This window comes from Chiloscyllium plagiosum, unplaced genomic scaffold, assembly GCF_037043375.1.
Source record: "Chiloscyllium plagiosum isolate Xiang-an unplaced genomic scaffold, Cpla_swu_hap1 HiC_scaffold_16, whole genome shotgun sequence".
Lineage (NCBI taxonomy): Eukaryota > Metazoa > Chordata > Chondrichthyes > Orectolobiformes > Hemiscylliidae > Chiloscyllium > Chiloscyllium plagiosum.
The window spans coordinates 298,181-318,692 of NW_028270154.1; the positions used below are offsets into that span (position 1 = coordinate 298,181).

A 20,512-nucleotide genomic window follows, 5' to 3' on the forward strand; every position below is an offset into this window, starting at 1 on the left:
ATACTGTTCTAAATTAAATCAATCTACTTTTACATGATCCGTATCTGTAGTGATTGAAAGTCAGCCAGGTGGACCTCACCGAATATGAGTTCCCTGATTGGGGATGTTAATCTGATCCTATCAGGGAGCCCTGGCTGACAGATAAGAACAGAAGTGTCAGAGGTTCTATTCACTCTGAGAGCTGACTGCGAGGGAGCTGCATCAGTGTCAGGTACTCTGCACTTGTAAGAAAGTGAGGACTGCAGATGCTGGAGAGGCAGAGTCGAATAATGTGGCTCTGAAAATGCACAGCAGGTCAGGCAGCATCCAAGGAGCAGAAGAGTTGATGTTTCGGGCATAGGCCCCTCATCAGGAATGTGGGCTGATGAAGAGCTTATGACAGAATCATCAACTCTCCTGCTCCTTGGATGCTGTCTGATGTTCTGTGCTTTTCTAGCACCAGACTTTTCAACGAGATACGCATAAATAAAGGATGACTTGGTGAAGGGATACGGTCTCTGTGGAGTTATTTCAGTATCTCTCTATTCCCTGCCTGTTCATGTATCTGTTTAAATGCCTCCTAAACATTGTTAATGTATCTGCCTCCACCATCTCCTCTGGCAGCACATTCCAGGCACATGCCATCCTCTGTGTAAAAATACACTTAATATAAACATTCCCCTCTCACTTTAAACCTATGCTCCCTAGGATTTAACATTTCCACCCTGGGAAAAAGACTCCAACTATCCACCCTGTCCATATATCTCAATTTTATATACTTTTCTCAGGCCATCCCTCAGCCTGTGACACTCTAGTGAAAGTAATTCAAGTTTGTCCAACCTCTCCTTATTGCTAAAGGTCTGCCAAGAAAAATCTACAAAGTGGTAAAGTAAGTTAAATGAATGGGTAAACATTTGGGAGTTGCAGTATCATGTGAGAAAATGTAAAGTTGTCCACTATGGCAGGAAGAATAGAAAAGTAGTATTGTATTTAAATAGAGAAAGATTATAGAACTGAGGCACAGGGGGTCCGCTTTTCCTTGCACAGAGAAACAAAGAAAATAGGAGCAGGAATAAGCCAATCACAGAAACGTAGATTGCAGGTATCGCAAGTATTAGGAAAACCATTGGAATCTTCACCTACACTGCGAAGGTGATGTCATATGAAATGAGGGCAGTCTTTTGTACAGGACATTGGTAATACATCCCTGGAGTTGGGTGTGTGTGTGTCCACAACATAGAACATAGAACATTTCAGCGAAAAACAACCCTTTGGCCCTCGATGTTGCGCCGACCTGTGAAACCAATCTGAAGTTCATCTAACCTACACTATTCCATTATCATTCTTACGTTTATCCAATGACTATTAGATGCCCTTGAAGTTGCCCAGTCTACTACTGTTGCAGGCAATGCGTTCCATGCCCCTACTACTCTCTGAGTAAAGAAACTACCTCTGACATCTTTCCTATATCTATCACCCCTCAATTTAAAGCTTGTCTTCTCATGCTAGCCATTGCCATCTGAGGAGAAAGGCTCCACCCTATCTAATCCTCTGATCATCTTGTATGTCTCTATTAAGTCCCCTCTCAACCTTCTCTCGAATGAAAACAGCCTCAGGTCCCTCAACCTTTCCTCATAAGACCTTCCCTCCATACCAGGCAACATCCCAGTAAATCTCCTCTGAACCCTTTCCAAAGCTTCCACATCTTTCTAATAATGCGCTGACCAGAACTGCACGCAAAACTTCAAGTGCAGCCACACCAGAGTTTTGTACAGCTGCAGCATGACCTCATGGCTCCGAAACTCAATTCCTCTATCAATAAAAGCTAACACACCGTATGCCTTCTTAACAACCCAATCGACCCGAGTGGCAACTTTCAGGGATTTATGTACATAGACACCAAGATCTCTCTGCTTATCCACACTATCAAAAATCTTACCATCAGTAATTTGTATTTCTGTTACTCTTTCCAAAGTTAATCACCTTAGATTATTCTGCCTTAAACTCCATTTGCCACCTCTGAGCCCAGCTCTATAGTTTATCTATGTCCCTCTGTAATCTACAATATCCTTCAGCACTATCCAAAACTCCACTGACCTCAGTGTCATCCGCAAATTTACTAACCCATCCTTCTATGCCCTCATCCAGGTCATTTATAAAAATTACAAACAGCAGTGGACCCAAAACAAATCCTTGCGGTACACCACTAGTAACTGAACTCCAAGATGAACATTTCCCATCAATCACCACCTTCTGTCTTCTTACAGTTAGCCAATTTCTGATCCAAACTGCTAAATCACCCTCAATCCAGTGCCTCCGTATTTGGTGCAAAAGTCTACCATGGAAAACCTTATCAAGTGCCTTACTGAAATCCATATACGCCGCATCAACCACTTTACCCTCATCTACCTGTTTGGTCACTTCACAAAGAGCTCAATAAGGTTTGTGAGGCATGACCTACCCTTCACAAAACCATGTTGACTATCACTAATCAAATTATTCCTATCTCTTAGAATCCTTTCCAACACTTTACCCACAACCAAAATGAGGCTCGCTGGTCTATAATCACCAGGGTTATCTCTACTCCTCTTCTTGAACAAGGGACATTTGCTATCCTTCAGTTTTCTGCCACTACTCCTGTCGACAATGATGACATAAAGATCAAAGCCAAAGGCTCTGCAATCTCTTCCCCAGCTTCCCAGAGAATCCTAGGATAAATCCCCTCCAGTCCAAGGGACTTATCTAATTTCACATTTTCCAGAATTGCTAACACCTCCTCCTTGTGAATTTCAATGCCATCTAGCCTGAAAGCATTCTCAGCATTCTCCTTGACAACATGGTCATTTTCCAAAGTGAATACTGATAAAAAATATTAATTTAGTGCTTCTCCTACCTTCTCGGACTCCATGCACAATTTCCCACTCTTGACCTTGACTGGCCCTAATCTTATCCAAGTCATTCTTTTATTCCTGATTTACCTATAGAAAGCTTTATAGTTTTCCATGATCCTGCCTGCCACCAACTTCACATGTCCCTTCTTGGCTCTTCTTAGTTCTCTCTTTAGGTCCTTCCTGGCTAACTTGTAACTCTCAATCACCCTAACTGAGCCTTCACTTCTCAACTTTACAAAAAATCTTCTTCTTCATCTCAACAAGAGATTCAACTTTTTAAGTAAAACATGGCTCCTTCACTCGTCCACTTCCTTTCTGCCTGACAGGTATATTCGTATCAAGTTCACACAGTAGCTATTCCTTGAATAAGCTCCACATGTCAATTGTGCCCCTCTCCTGCAGTTTCTTTCCCCATCCTGTGCATCCTAAATCTTGCCTAATCACATCATAATTGCCTTCCCCCAGCTATAACTCTTGGCCTGCGTTTATATACCTATCCCTTTCCAGCACTAAAGTAAACATAACAAAATTGTGATCACTCTCACCAAAGTGCTCACCTACCTCCAAATCTAACACCTGCCCTAGTTCATTACCCAGTACCAAATCCAATGTAGCCTCACCTCTTGTTGGCCTGTCAGGAAGTCCTCCTGCACTCATTGAGTAAAACTGACCCGTCTAAAGTACTCAAATTATAGTGTTTCCAGTCAATATTTGGAAAGTTAAAGACCCCCATAACAACTATGCTGTTACTTTCACAGCTATCTCAAATCATCTTTGCAGTCCTTTCCTCTACATCGCTGGAACTTTTTGGAGGCCTATAGAAAACTGTCAACAGGGTGACCTCTCCTTTCCTGTTTCTAACCTCAGCCCATACGACCTCAGTAGACAAGTCCTCATCAAACGTCCTTTCTGCCACTGTAATACTGTCCTTGAATAACAATGCCACACCTCCCCCTCTTTTACCATCTTCTCTGTTCTTACTGAATCATCTAAATCCTGGAACCTGCAATAACCATTCCTGTCCCTGCTCTATCCATGTCTCTGAAATGGTCATACCATGAAAGTCCCAGGTACCAATCCATGCTGCAAGGTCACCCACCTTATTTGGATGCTCCTGGCGTTGAATTAAACATACTTCAAACCACCTTCCTGCCTGCTGGTACACTCTTACAACCTTGAAACCTTATTTATGACCTCACTACTCTCAGCCCCCTATACACTGGAGTACAATTTAGGTTAAAAGGTGAAAGTGAAGACTGCAGATGCTGGAAATTAGAGTCGAAAGTGTGGCACTGGAAAAGCACAGCAGATCTATGTCATTGGTGCCCATAGGTAGGAAAAGGGAAAAGTTCATTAAGTGATCTTGGCTATGGAAGGTGTGAGGAGAGGTTGAACAGGTTAGACATGTACTTGTTGCAGTTTTGAAGATTTTACTGTGAATGCAAAAGATTCTGAGATGGGTTTTGCAGGATTGATGCTGAGATGATGCTCAGGGAGTGTAGAATTAGCAACACAACTTAAAATCAAGGGGTCAGCTATCAAGACAGAGTTAAAGATGAATTTCTACTCTGAGAGTTGTTAATTGTTTGGGATTCTCTTAGACAGTGATGGAGAATTGAATGAATTCAAAACTGAGTTTGAAAGATTTTTGAGTTACGCGGGAGTCAAGGGTTATAGGGAGACAGGCAGATGATACATCTGCCATGCTCTCATTGAATGGCAGAGTAAGCTAAATGGGTTGACTGGCCTACTCCTGTTCCCACTTTCTGTGGGTCTAGATTAGAGTGGTGCTGGAAAAGCACAGCAGTTCAGGCAGTATTCGAGGAGCAGTAAAATCGATGTTTCGGGCAAAAGCCCTTCATCAGGAATAGAGGCAGAGAGTCTGAAGGGTGGAGAGATAAATGAGAGGCTGCAATGATCTCATTGAATGGCAGAGTAAACTAAATGGGCTGACTGGCCTATTCCTGTTCCCACTTTGTCTGCATCTGACGTTTTTTGCTCCATGATGCCTTATAGATGAAATACGGCATAACTGGTTTCTGATCGAAATTAAACTGAACCCAACTCTTGTTAGAAACAGATTTTCAGGGAAATAGTGGGACATGGAAGAGTTTAAAGAACAGGCAGTGACTAAGGATCACATAGTGGCCAGAGATAATCTTTACTGTCAGGTGAAAACAGAACTTTACAGATCAATAGTGCAAAGAGGCAAAGAACAGTGAATAATTGAAAAACAAAAGATTAGACAGGACCAGAATATATTCCCAACATGCTATTTATAAAGCTACTTATCTCATTCAACCTCTGCCACTTCCTTCACAGAAGCTTCAAAGTTACTTCCATTATAACAAAACCAACACAGGAAACGGCTGTTTCCCTAATTCACTGGGAACACAGCATCTCATAACTTTACTCTTTCATCACTCATCTCATTCCCCCCTCCCTGATCACCTCCCATTCATCACCCACTCCCTTCCTCATCATCCTCTCACTGATCACTCTCACCCTCATCATCATCATCATCTCCTCCCTGACCACCACTCCCTCCCCAGTCATCCCCTCCGTCCCTCATCATCCACTCAAATCATCACCCTCACCTTCAACATCATGCTCCTCCCTCATCATCCCTTATCCCCTCAACTCTAAAGGGAATGGATTCGTGACTAATACAGTGACTTGTTCCTTTGGCTGTTTAACTCTCTTTGGCCCTCAGGAACAGTGAGCCAAATTCAAGTTATCAATTTGCAAATGACATCCTGGATCAACAAACAAACAGATTAATGGATTGTACCCATGATGTCACAAGCCTTTGTCGGGTTATCCCAATAAAATGTCAAGGACACAGACTGAAGCATTGCTAAAGAGTGTAAGGGAAAAAGACACACACTCTGTCTCCCTTTCTCCCACCCACACACTAAACTAAAACAGCTCTGTTCAGAAACAGTACAACTAGGGACTGATAACTCTCACAATGGTTACAGGTTTATCATCATCTGTTCTCTTTGTTTATTATGTTTGCTATGTTATTGATAATAATCCAAGTTCAAGCAACAGCAACTTGTATTTATATAGCAACTTTAGAACAGGAAGACAGAAGCACCTCATAGGAAAACCAAAAAGAGAAAATGCTGGAAAATCTCAGCAAGTCTTGCAGCATCTGTAAGGAGAGAAAAGAGGTGACGTTTCAAGTCTAACTGACCCTTTGTCAAAGCTGGAAAAGATGGTTCTGAGTGAGTGTGATTTCAGACAGTGAGAGCTGGGAGCTGCAAAGGCACATCGTGTTTCTGAATCTTGATGAATCACTCAGTTACCATCAGCCAGGTCTCCGTCCCTCACCTGGCTTTATTACAGATATCACCAGATTATCTTTAAAAGGACACAGACTCCAGGAGATTAGAGCTTCTTGCTTATTCCTGGCTGACACACAGATTAGCTTCAACATTCCTGAGACAAATAAGACAGTCTGATATTGACATTTAAATCACTGCAACGTTTATCCAGCAAAGTACATTCCAATCACCCTTTCTATGGCTCATTAGCTCAAAACATGAGCTTTCAAGTTTAGACAATCATTAAGTGAATCCCATTGTTACTATGCTGGCCGAGTGGCCAGATAGTACATAGCAAGATTCCACAAACAATACATTAAATGGAACTTACAGCATAGAATTGGGCCATTTAGCTCAGCTGGTCCATACTGGTATTCATGCTGTACCTGATATCATCCCACTCAATCAAAATATCCTTCTATTCCTGTCCCCAGATTAAATGTTACTCACTTGCCACTTCCAGTGAGAGCAAAGTTCAAAGTTCCACATTTTGCCTACTCTGTCGATGAAAAAGCGTTTCTCCTGAATTGCAACTGAGATGAATGACCAGTCACCCTCACTTTGTTTGTGTTGATTCATAGCCATAGAGTCATAGAGATGCACAGCATGGAAACCGATCCTTCAGTCCAATCTGTCGAGGAATAACGTGCAATAGGACTTGGGGACTATTCCCAAATCTTGAAATCCTATCTTGTAGACCTCAGTGCAAGAACAGCACTCCATCAGCACTGAACTTTCATCGTCAAACTGCTCTTAGATTATGAATTAGGGCTTGAAAAAGTATGAGTATCAAACTGAGCTATCTCAATAATGTTTTGCAAAATAATTTCTTCTGTAAATATTTAAGGAAAAGAGTTAATAAAGTGAGTGTTAGTCCTACAGAAAGTGAGACTGGAGAATTATTAATGGAAAATAAGATAATACAAGATAAATTGAACAATAAATTGAAATTCAGTAAGGCGTTTGACAAGGTTCCCATGGGAGACTGATTAGCAAGGTTAGATCTCATGAAATACAGTGAGAACTAGCCATTTGGATACAGAACTGCCTCAAAGGTAGAAGACAGAGGGTGGTGGTGGAGGGTTGTTTTTCACACTGGAGGCCTGTGACCAGTGGAATGCCACAAGGATCGGTGCTGGGTCCACTACTTTTCATCATTTACATAAATAATTTGGATGTGAGTATAAGAGGTGCAGTTAGTAAGTTTGCTGATGACACCAAAATTGGAGGTGTAGTGGACAGTGAAGAAGGTTACCTCAGATTACAATGGGATCTTGATCAGATGGGTCAGTGGGCTGAGAAGTAACAGATGAGTTTAATTCAGATAAAGGCAAGGTGCTGCATTTTGGGAAAGCAAATCTTAGCAGGACTTATACACTTAATGGTAAGATCCTAGGCAGTGTTGCTGAACAAAGAGACCTTGGAGTGCAGGTTCATAGCTCCTTGAAAGCGTAGTGAGGAAGGTATTTGGTATGCTTTCCCTTATTGGTCAGAGTATTGAGTACAAGAGTTAGGAGGTCATGTTGCAGCTGTACAGGACATTGGTTAGGCCACTGTTGGAATATTGCATGCAATTCTGGTCTCTTTCCCATTGGAAAGATGTTGTGAAACTTGAAAGGGTTCAGAAAAGACTTACAAGGATGTTGCCAGAGTCAGAGGATTTGAGCTACAGGGAGAGGTTGAACAGGCTGGGGCTGTTTTCCCTGGAGCGTCAGAGGCTGAGAAGTGATCTTTTAGAGGTTTACAAAATCATAGGGGACATGGATAGGATAAATAGACAAAGTCTTTTCCCTGAGATGGGGGAGTCCAGAACTAGAGGTTAAGGCTGAGAGGGGTAAGATATAAAACAGACCTAAGGGGCAACTTTTTCATGCAGAGGGTGGTACGTGTATGGAATGAGCTGCCAGAAGAAGTGGTGGAGGCTAGTACAATTGCAACATTTAAAAGGTATCTGGATGGGGGTATGAATAGGAAAGGTTTGGAGGGATATGGGCCAGGTGCTGGCAAGCAGGATTAAATTGGGTTGGGACAGCTGGTCGGCATGAACGAGTTGGACCGAAGGGTCTGTTTCCGTGCTATCCATCTCTATGACTCTATGAGGTATTTTGTATCAGTCTTCAGTGTAGAAGAAGCAAGTAACATCCCAGGAGCAGTGATAAATCAGGAAGTGGAAGGGAGAGAGGAGTTCAAGAAAGTGATCTGAGTAAATTGTTGGAACTATGGGCTGACAAGTGCCCAAGTCCTGATCGACTTCATCTCAGGATCTTTGAAAGAGTGGCCATTGAGATAGAGGATGCATTGCTTTTAATTTTCCATAATTCATTTTATTCGAGAACAGTCTCTTTAGATTGGAAGATAGTGAATTTAACTCCTTAGTTCAAAAGTGAAGATAGAAAGCAGGAATTAAATTCTGAGGAAGGGTCACTAGACTCAAAACATTAATTCTGAGTTCTCTCCAAAGATGCTGTCAAATTTAATGAATTTCTCCAGCAATTTCTGCTTTCGGGTTTCAGATCTTCAGCATTTGCAGTTCATTGATTTAGAATAGTCCAATTAGCTAAATATCAGTTATGAGGATAATGTTACACTGTTATTAAAGAAGTCATAGCAGGACAGATGGATGGATTCAAGGTAATATGATTCTGTGAAAGGATAATAACATTTGATCAATATTTCTGAGTCCTTTGAGGAGGTAGAGGATAACAGATAACTGGTGGATGTACCATACTTAAACTTAAAAATGGCATTTGATAAGGTCCCACATCAAAGGTTCTGCAGAAATTAAGATTTCACGGTGCAGAAGTAGCATATGAGCATGGAAAGAAAATTTGTTCAGACAAGATGTAGTACAAGAAGTAGGCCATTCGGCCCATCAGGTTTTCTCCATCATTCATTCGAATTAGAATTAGGTTAATTGTCACATGTGCTCGAGTGGGTTGTTTTCAGGGATACTGGAGTACAGCGAAAAGTGAACAGTGACCATTTAGAACATAGAACAGTACAGCACAGCACAGGCCCTATGGCCCACAATGTTGTGCCGAGCATTTATCTTAGTCTAAGATCAACCTAACCTACACAGCCCTCAATGTACAGCCATCCATGTACTTGTCCAGCAGTCGCTTAAATGTCCCTCATGTCTCTGACTCGACTGCCACTGCTGGCAGTGCATTCCACACACCCACCACTCCCTGTGTAAAGAACCTACCTCTGACATCTCCCCTATACATTCCTCCAATCATCTTAAAATTATGACCCCTCGTGATAGCCATTTCTGCCCTGGGGAAATGTCTCTCTGGCTATCTACTCTATCTATGCCTCTCATTACCTTGTACACCTCTATTGAGTCACGTCTCCTCCTTCTTCTCTCCAGTGTGAAAAGCCTGAGCTCACTTATCCTCTCTTCATAAGACAAGTACTCCAATCCAGACAGCATCCTGGTAAATCTGCTTTGCACCCTCTCCAAAGCATCTATATTTTTCTTATAATGGTGACCAGAATTGGACACAATATTCCAAGTGTGGTCTAACCAAGGTTTTATAGAGCTGCTGCAAAATCTTATGGCTCTTAAACTCAATCCTCCTGTTAATGAAAGCCAAAACACCATTCGCCTTCTTAACAACCCTATCACTTGGACCCCAAGATCCCTCTGTTTCTCCACACTGCCAAGAATCCTGTCTTTATCCCTGTATTCAGCATCCAAATTTGACCTTCCAAAATGAATCACTTCACATTTATCCAGGCTGAACTCCATTTGCCACTTCTCAGCCCAACTCTACATCCTGGCAGTGTCATGCTGTACCCCGCAACAGCCCTCAACACTATCTACAACACCACTGACCTTTGTGTCATCAGCAAATTTACTAACCCACCCTTCCACTTCTTCATCCAAGTCATTTATTAAAACTACAAAAAGAAGAGACCCAAGTACAGATCCCTGCAGCACACCACTCGTCACCAACCTCCAGATTGAATACTTTCCATCTACTACCATTCACTGTCTTCTTCCAGCCAGCCAATCCTGTACCCAGACAGCCAAATTTCCCTGTATTCCATACCTCCTAACTTTCCGAATAAGCCTACCATGGGAAACATAGAACATAGAACATTACAGCGCAGTACAGGCCCTTCAGCCCTCGATGTTGCGCCGACCTGTCAAACCTTATCAATTACCTTTCTGAAATCCATACACACCACATTCACTGCTCAACATTCATCAACTTGTCTCATCACATCCTCAAAGAACTCAATAAGGCTTGTGAGGCACGACCTGCCCCTCACAAAGCCATGTTGACTATCTTTAACCAAACTATGTTTTTCCATAATAGTCATAAATCCTATCTCTCAGAATCCTTTCCAATACTTTGCTTACCACAGATGTAAGACTGATTGGTCTGTAATTCCCAGGGATTTCCCTATTCCCTTTCTTGAACAGAGGAACAACATTTGCCGCCCTCCAAAAAGCTGGTGCGACTCCCATGCAGAATGAGGATGCAAAGATCATTGCTAGAGGTGCAGCAATCTCATTCCTTGCTTCCTGTAGTAACCTTGGATATATCTAGTCCAGCCCTGTGGATCTATCTATCTTGATGCTTCCCAGAATTTCCAGCACTGAAAATGTGTTGCTGGAAAAGCGCAGCACGTCAGGCAGCATCCAAGGAGCAGGAGAATCGACATTTCAATAGACAATAGACAATAGACAATAGGTGCAGGAGTAGGCCATTCAGCCCTTCGAGCCTGCACCGCCATTCAATATAATCATGGCTGATCATTCCTAATCAGTATCCTGTTCCTGCCTTATCTCCATAACTCTTGATTCCACTATCTTTGAGAGCTCTATCCAACTCCTTCTTAAATGAATCCAGAGAGTGGACCTCCACTGCCCTCTGGGGCAGAGCATTCCACACAGCCACCACACTCTGGGTGAAGAAGTTTCTCCTGAGCTCTGTCCTAAATGGTCTACCCTGTATTTTTAAGCTGTGTCCTCTGGTTCGGCACTCACCCATCAGTGGAAATATGTTTCCTACTGCCAGAGTGTCCAATCCTTTCATAATCTTATACGTCTCAATCAGATCCCCTCTCAATCTTCAATACTCAAGGGTATACAAGCCCAGTCGCTTCAGTCTTTCAGTGTAAGGTAATCCTGCCATTCTAGGAATTGACCTCGTGAACCTACGCTGCACTCCCTCAATAGCTAGAATGTCTTTTCTCAAATTTGGAGACCAGAACTGCACACAGTACTTCAGGTGTGGTCTCACCAGGGCCCTGTACAGCTGCAGAAGCACCTCTTTGCTTCTATACTCAATTCCTCTTGTTATGAAGGCCAGCATGCTATTAACCTTCTTCACTACCTGCTGTACCTGCATGCTTGCCTTCATTGACTGGTGTGCAAGAACACCCAAATCTCTCTGTACTGCCCCTTTACATAAATTGATTCCATTGAGGTAGTAGTCTGCCTTCCTGTTCTTGCTACCAAAGTGGATAACCATACATTTATCCACATTAAACTGCATCTGCCATGCATCTGTCCACTGACCTAACTTGTCCAGGTCACTCTGTAATCTCCTAACATCCTCATCACTTTTCACCATGCCACCCAGCGTTGTATCATCAGCAAATTTGCTAATGTTATTGCTGATACCATCTTCTATATCATTAACATATATTGTAAAAAGCTGTGGTCCCAGCACGGTTTCCTGCGGTACCCCACTGGTCACTGCCTGCCATCCCGAAATGGAGCCGTTTATCACTACCCTTTGTTTCCTATTAGCCAACCAATTTTCAATCCAATCTAGTACTTTGCCCCCAATACCATGCACCCTAATTTTACTCACTAACCTCCTGTGTGGGACTTTATCAAAAGCTTTCTGAAAGTCCAGGTACACTACATCTATTGGATTTCCCTCGTCCAACTTCATAGTTACATCCTCAAAAAATTCAAGAAGATTAGTCAAGCATGATTTCCCCTTCCTAAATCCATGCTGACTCTGTCCTATCCTGTTACTACTATCCAGATGTGCAGTAATTTCATCCTTTATAATAGACTCCAGCATCTTTCCCACCACTGAGGTCAGACTAACTGGTCTATAATTTCCTGCTTTCTCTCGCCCACCTTTCTTAAAAAGTGGTATAACATTAGCCACCCTCCAATCCTCAGGAACCGACCCCGAATCTATTGAACTCTGGAAAATAATCACCAACGCATCCACGATTTCCCGAGCCACCTCCTTCAGTACCCTGGGATGCAGACCATCAGGCCCCGGAGACTTATCAACCTTCAGACCTAACAGTCTCTCCAACACCAAATCCTGGCAAATATAAATTCTCTTAATTTCGGGCATGAGCCCTTCTTCAGGCTCCTTGGCTGCTGCCTGACCTGCTGCGCTTTTCCAGCAACACATTTTCAGCTCTGATCTCCAGCATCTGCAGTCCTCACTTTCTCCTAGAATTTCCAGCACATTCACTTCATTAATATCAATCTGTTCAAGCCTATTAACCTGGTCCACAATGTTCTCACCATCAACAAGGTCCCTCTGTCTAATGAATACTGAAGCAAAAAACTCATTTAGGGCCTCCCCTACCTCTTCAGACTCCAGGCACAAGTTCCCTCCACTATTCATGATCGGCACTGCCCTCTCTCTGATCATTCTCTTATTCCTCAGGTACGTGTAGAATGAATTTGGGTTTTCCCGAATCCTACCCACCAAGGCTTTATTGTGCCCCTTTCTAGCTTTCCTCAGTCCATTTTTGAGTTCTTTCCTAGCTACCCTGTAATCGTCTAAAGCTGTACCAGATCCTGCTTCCTCAACCTTAAGTAAGAGATGTCTTAGGTACAAAGATATCTAGTTATAAAATCTGAGGTTTAAATTAGAAACATGAAGATATAAAGGTTAAGGTTTCAGCATTACCATCTTTCTAAGGCATGGACTCCGCTCTGGGGGCTACCTCGAACCCAGGGCTCTACACTGGGCTTTCGCGAGACCAGAAGTCCATCGAGTCTGCACTGGTTTGACTCTGCCACTGATGCCATCTAAGGAATGAAGGTAAGTAGAAAAAAAAACACAAAAAGAGGAAAAAGAAGCAAACAAATGGGCAGAGCAGATGAGCTCCAGCTTTGAAGCCCTATTCTGCACGATCTTAGACATTAGCTAAGTTGGCACACATTCACTGAGATCATGCTGACCTGATAACCTTTAACTCCACTTTCCTGTGTTTTCCGCATAATACTTGATTAAAATCTGTCTATCTCAAGTGAAACTAGGACCAGAGGGCATAGCCTCAAGATTAGAGAAAGCAGGCGTAGGGCTGAATTGAGAAGTCATGATTTGTTGATGCCGGTGTTGGACTGGGTGCACAAAGTTAAAAATCACACAACACCAGGTTATAGTCCAACAGGTGTAATTGGAAGCACTTGCTTTCGGAGCATCGCTCCTTCGTCAGGTGATTGTGGAGGACACAATCGTAAGACACAGAATTTATAGCAAAAGTTTACAGTTTGATGTAACTGAAATTACAGAAGAGACCTCTCTTTATCTCTGTCTTAAATATGTGTCCCTTATTCTGAGCTCTCTGGCTCTAGACTCTATTGGAAGGGGCACAGGTACACACATACACAGCCTTCCCACATATACCTTGACAAGTCCCCTAAGAATGTTGTATGTTTCAATAAGATTGCCTTACATTCTTCTACATTCCAGCAAGTACAGGCCTAATCTCAACTTTTCCCCATAGACCTGTCTCTTCATGCCTGGAAGCAATCTTCTGAACCTTCTCAAGACTTCCTCCAATGCCAGTATATAGAGTCATAGAATCATAGAGATGTACAGCATGGAAACAGACCCTTCACTCCAACCCATCCATGCAGACCAGATATCCCAACCCAATCTAGTCCCACCTGCCAGCACCCGGCCCATGTCCCTCCAAACCCTTCCTATTCATATCCCCATCCAAATGCCTCTTAAATGTTGCAATTGTACCAGCCTCCACCACTTTCTCTGGCAGCTCATTCCATACACGTACCACCCTCTGCGTGAAAATGTTGCCCCTTAGGTCTGTTTTATATCTTTCCCCTCTTACCCTAAACCTATGCCCTCTAGTTCTGGACTCCCCCGCCCCAGGGAAAAGACTTTGCCTATTTATCCTATCCATGCCCCTCATAATTTTGTAAACCTCTATAAAGTCACCCCTCAGCCTCCGCGCTCCAGGGAAAATAGCCCCAGCCTGTTCAGGCTCTCCCTGTAGCTCAAATCCTCCAACCCTGGCAACTTCCTTGTAAATCTTTTCTGAACCCTTTCAAGTTTCACAACATCTTTCCGATAGCAAGGAGACCAGAATTGCAAACAATATTCCAACGGTGACCTAACCAATGTCCTGTACAGCCGCAACATGACCTCCCAACTCCTATACTCAATACTCTGACAAATAAAGGAAAGCATACCAAATGCCTTCTTCACTATCCTGCAACTCCACTTTCAAGGAGCTATGAACCTGCACTCCAAGGTCTCTTTGTTCAGCAACACTCCCTAGGACCTTACCATTAAGTGTATAAGTCCAACTAAGATTTGCTTTCCCAAAATGCAGCACCTCGCATTTGTCTGAATTAAACTCCATCTGCCACTTCTCAGCCCATTGGCCCATCTGGTCCAGATCCTGTTGGAATCTGAGGTTACCCTCTTCGCTGTCCACTACACCTCCAATTTTGGTGTCATCAGCAAACTTACTAACTGTACCTCTTGTGCTCTCATCCAAATCATTTATGTAAATGACAAAAAGTAGACGGCCCAGCACCGATCCTTTTCTCCAGTTTCCTCATTTCCCCTCCCCCCACCTTGTCTCAGTCAAATCCTTTGAACTCAACACCGCCTTCCTAACCTGCAATCTTCTTCCTGACCTCTCCGCCCCCACCCCACTCCGGCCTATCACCCTCACCTTGACCTCCCTCCACCTATCGCAATTCCAACGCCCCTCCCCGAAGTCCCTCCTCCCTACCTTTTATCTTAGCCTGCTGGACACACTTTCCTCATTCCTGAAGAAGGGCTTATGCCCGAAACGTCGATTCTCCTGTTCCTTGGATGCTGCCTGACTTGCTGCGCTTTTCCAGCAACACATTTTCAGCACTCCACTGGCCACAGGCCTCCAGTGTGAAAAACAACCGTCCACCACCACCCTCTGTCTTCTACCTTTGAGCCAGTTCTGTATCCAAATGGCTAGTTCTCCCTGTAATCCTTGAGATCTAACCTTGCTAATCAGTCTCCCATGGGGAATCTTGTAGAACGCCTTCCTGAAGTCCATATAGATCACACCTACTGCTCTGCCCTCATCAATCCTCTTTGTTACTTCTTCAAAAAACTCAATCAAGTTTGTGAGACATGATTTCCCACACACAAAGCCATGTCAACTATTCCTAATCAGTCCTTCCCTTTCCAAATACACGTACATCCTGTCCCTCAGGATTCCCTCCAACAACTTGCCCACCACCAAGGTCAGGCTCACCGGTCTATAGTTCCCAGGCTTGTCTTTACTGCCCTTCTTAAACAGTGGCACCACATTTGCCAACCTCCAATCTTCCAGCACCTCACCTGTGACTATCGATGATACAAATATCTCAGCAAGAGGCCCAGCAATCACTTCTCTAGCTTTCCACAGAGTTCTAGAGTACACCTGATCAGGTCCTGGGGATTTATCCACCTTTACCAGTTTCAAGACATTCAGCACTTCCTCCTCTGTAATCTGGACATTTTGCAAGATGTCACCATCTATTTCCCTACAGTCTGTATCTTCCATATCCTTTTCCACAGTAAATACTGATGCAAAATATTCATTTAGTATCTCCCCCAACTCCTGCAGCTCCACACAAAGGCTGCCTTGTTGATATTTGAGGGGCCCTATTCTCTCCCTAGTTACCCTTTTGTCCTTAATGTATTTGTAAAAACACTTTGGATTCTCCTTAATTCTATTTGCCAAAAAGATCTCATGTCCCCTTTTTGCCCTCCTGATTTCTCTCTTGAGTATACTCCTACTTCCTTTATACTCTTCTAAGGATTCACTTGATCTATCCTGTCTATACTGGACATATGCTTCCTTCTTTTTCTTAACCAAACCCTCAAGTTCTTTAGTCATCCAGCATTCCCTATACCTACCAGCCTTTCCTTTCAACCTGACAGGAATATACTTTCTCTGGATTCTTGTTATCTCATTGCTGAAGGCGTCCCATTTTCCAGCCGTCCCTTCACCTGCGAACATCTGCCTCCAATCAGCTTTCGAAAGTTCTTGCCTAATACGTCAAAATTGGCCTTTCTCCAATTTCAAAATAACATAAAAACATAAGAACTAAGTACAGGGATAGGCCATCTGCTCAGCCACTCAATCAGATCATGGCTGATATTTTCATGGCCTCAGCTCCATTTACCCGCCCTCTCACCATAACCCTTAATTCATTTTCTGTTCAAAAAAGTATCCATCTTAGTTTCAAAAACATTTACAGAGGAAGCCTCAACCACCTCACAGGGCAGGAATTTACAAAAATTCAGAACACTTTTGGTGAAGAGTTCCTTCTCAATTCAGTCCTAAATCTGCTCCCCCAAATTTTGAGGCCATGCCCTCTTGTCCTAGTTTCACGTGCCAGTGGAAATATCCTCTTATCTTCTATCTTATCTATTCCCTTCATAATCTTATGTGTTTCTGTAAGGTCTCCCCATATTCTTCTAAATTCTAATGAATATAATCCCAGTCTACTCAGTCTCTCCTCATAAACCTGCCCCCTCAATTCCAGAATCACCCGAGTGAACCTCCTCTGCACCCCCTCTTGTGCCAGTACATCCTCTCTCAAGTAAGGAGACCGAAACTGCATGCAGTACTCCAGATGTCGCCTCACCAGCACCCTGCACATCTGTAACATAACTTCCCTGCTTTTAAACTCAATCCCTTTCGCATTGAAAGACAAAATTCTATTTGCCTTCCTAATTATCTGTTGCACCTGCAGACCAACCCTCTGTGATTCATGCACAAGGACACCCAAGTCCCTCTGCACAGCAGCATGCTTCAACTTCTTACCATTCAAGTAATCGTCCTTTTTACTGTTATTCATTCCAAAATGGATGACTTCACATTTATTAACATCATACATCATCTGCCAGATCTTTGTCCACGCACTTAAGTGATGCCCCTTTGCAAATTTTCACTGTCCTGTGCACCCTTTGCTCTGCCACTCATTTTGGTGTCATCCACAAACTTTTACACACTACACATGGTCCCCAACTCCAAATCATCTATGTAAATTGAGAATAATTGTGGTCCCAACACTGATCCATGAAGCACGCCACTAGTCACTGATAGCCAAACAAAATAGCACTCATTTATCCCCACTCTTTGCTTCCTGTTGGTTAGTCAGTCCTCAATCCACGCTAATACATTGCCTGAAATGCCTTGCATCTTCATCTTATGCAGCAGCCTTTTGTGTGGCACCTTTGTCAAAGGCTTTTTGGAAATCTAGGTACACCACATCTACTGGGTCCCCATTATCCACTGTGCTCATAATGTCTTCATAGAATTCCTAAAGATTAGTTAAGCATGATCTGCCCTTCATGAACCCATGCTGCATCTGTCCAGTGGGACAATTTCTATCCAGATGCCTTGCTATTTCTTCCTTGATAATAGACTCAAGCACTTTCCCCACTACAGAAGTTAAGCTCACTGGTCTATAATTCCCCATTTTTTGTCTACCTTCCTTTTTAAATAGTGGGATCACATTTGCTGTTTTCCGATCTGCTGGAACTGCCCGAGTTCAGTGAATTTTGGAAAATTAGCACCATTGCATTTGCTACTTCTCCCGCCAATTCCTTTAGCACCCTGGGATGCATTCCATCAGGGGCAGGAGACTTGGTCATCCTTAGCACCATTTACTTGCTCAACACTACCTCTTTTGTGATAATGACTGTTTGCAGGTCTACATCTACCTTTGCCTCTTTGTCAATTACTGGAATGTTATTCATGTCCTCCACTGTAAAAAACTAAAACAAAACACCTATTCAATGCGTTGCCTTTTCTTCATTTCCCATTACTGAATCCCCCTTCTCGTTCTCTAAAGGACCAAGATCTACTTTAGCCACTCTTTTTTGTTTTATGCATTTATAGAAACTTTTGTTATCTGTTGTTACATTCTAAGCTAGTTTTTTCTCATAATCCATCTTACTTTTCTTTATGGCTCTTTTTCTGGCTTCCTGTTGACCTTTAAAGCTTTCCTAATCTTCTATTTTCCTGCTGATGTTGGCCACTTTGTATGCCTTCTCTTTCAATTTGATAGTCTCCCTTATTTCCTTAGACACAAATGGCGGATTACCCATTTTCCTACAGTCCTTCCTTTTCACTGGTTTATACTTTCGCTGAGCACTTTGAAATTGCTTTGAAAGTCCTCCACTGTTCGTCAACTGGCCCACCATAAAGTCTTTGTTTCCAGTCTACTTTAGCCAACTCCTCCTTCATTTAAGCACGGGATCCTGGTATTGCATTTTATTTTCACACTTTCCAACTGTAAATACTGTGATCACTCCTTCCAAGAAGATCCCGAACTATGACATAATTAATTATTCCTGTCTCATTACACAGGACGACTGGCTGCATGGAGTTTGCCCATTCTCCCCGTGTCTGCGTGGATTTTCTCTGTGTGCTCTGGTTTCCTCCCACAATCCAAAGGTGTGCAGGTTAGGTGAATTGGCCAGGCTAAATTGCCCAAAGTGTTCATGGATGTGACAGCTAGGTGCATTATTAAGGGATAAATATAAGGTAGGGGAATGGGTCTGGGTAGGTTACTCTTCAGAGGGTCTATGAGGATTTATTGGGCCAAAGGGCCTGTTTCCACACTGTAGGGATTCTAATTCTAATCTGGGTGGCACGGTGGCACAGTGGTTAGCACTGCCGCCTCACAGCACCAGAGACCCGGGTTCATTTCCCGCCTCAGGCGACTCTCTGTGTGAAGTTTGCACATTCTCCCTGTGTCTGTGTGGGTTTCCTCCCACAATCCAAAAATGTGCAGGTTAGGTGAATTGGCCATGCTAAATTGCCCGTAGTGCTAGGGGCAGGGGTAAATGTAGGGGAATGGGTCTGGGTGGGTTGCGCTTTGGCGGATCGGTGTGGACTTGTTGGGCCGAAGGGCCTGTTTCCACACTGTAAGTAATCTAAAAACATGTCCTTAAAGTCTACTACTGTCCTTAATGTATTTATAAAATCCCTTTGGATTCTCCTTAACTATATTTGTCAAAGCTATTTCATGTCCCCTTTTTGCCTCCTGATTTCCCTCAAGTGTAATCCTACTGCCTTTATAGTCTTCTAGGGATTAACTCGATCTCTCCTGTCTATACCTGACATATACTTCCTTCTTTTTCTTCACCAAAATCTCAATTTCTCTCGTCATCCAATATTCTGTATACCTACAAGCCGTAAATTTCACCTTAACAGGAATACAGAGAAACTTCGATTATCCAGCATTCAATTATCCAAATATCCGATTATCTGGCAAGATCACAAGGTCCTGATGCTTGGCTAAACTATGTTATCCGGCATTGGAATATCCGGAATTCGATCAATCGAATGAAATGAAATACTCCCTGCCCTTATCCTTTGAATAATTGAGGTTCTCTGGACTCTTGTTATCTCATTTTTGAAGGTTCCCATTTTCCAGCTGTCCCTCTAGTTTTGAATATCCGCCCCAATCAACTTTTGAAAGCTCTTGCCTAAAACTGTCAAAATTAGCCTTCCTCCAATTTAGAACTTCAACTTTTAGATCCTGTCTATCCTTTTCCATCACTATTTAAAAATTAAATAGCGCCCCAGGTGCTAAAGTATTCCCTCACAGACAATTCAGTCCCTTGCCCTGCCTTATTTCCCAAGAGTAGGTCAAGTTTTACACCTTCTCTAGTAGGTACATCCACATACTGAATTAGAAAATTTTCTTGTACACACTTAGCAAATTCCTCTTTATCTAAACCAGTCCCAGTCTGTATTTGGAAAGTTAAAACTCCCTACGATAACCATCCTGTTATTCATACAGATAACTGAATTTCCTTACAAGTTCATTTCTCAATTTCCGGCTAGTTATTGGGGGGTCTATCGTACAATCCCAATAAGGTGATCATCCCTTTCTTATTTTTCAGTTCCACGCAAATAACTTTCCTGGATGTATTGCCAGGAATATCCTCCCTAAGTACAGCTGCAATGCTATCCCGAATCAAAAACACCACTCCCCCTCCTCTCTTGCTCCCCTTTCTATCCTTCCGATAGCATTTGTATCCTGGAAGCTGCCAGTCCTGTCCATCCCTGAGC

General features: G+C 42.9%; 1 protein-coding gene across 3 annotated transcripts in view; it reads right to left on the minus strand.

The window, feature by feature from the left end:
* The window catches only part of arap3 (ArfGAP with RhoGAP domain, ankyrin repeat and PH domain 3), a 363,864-nt gene that overhangs the window by 281,149 nt on the left and 62,203 nt on the right, over positions 1-20,512 (minus strand). Inside the window, exon 1 of one of the 3 annotated variants that reach the window (XM_087995077.1) lies at positions 13,105-13,225. The exons of the other annotated variants lie outside the window; for them this stretch is intronic. The gene's annotated coding sequence lies outside the window, so the exon portion shown is untranslated. Of the gene's footprint in view, positions 1-13,104; positions 13,226-20,512 lie in introns of those variants that run through there. 3 annotated transcript variants of the gene reach the window in all.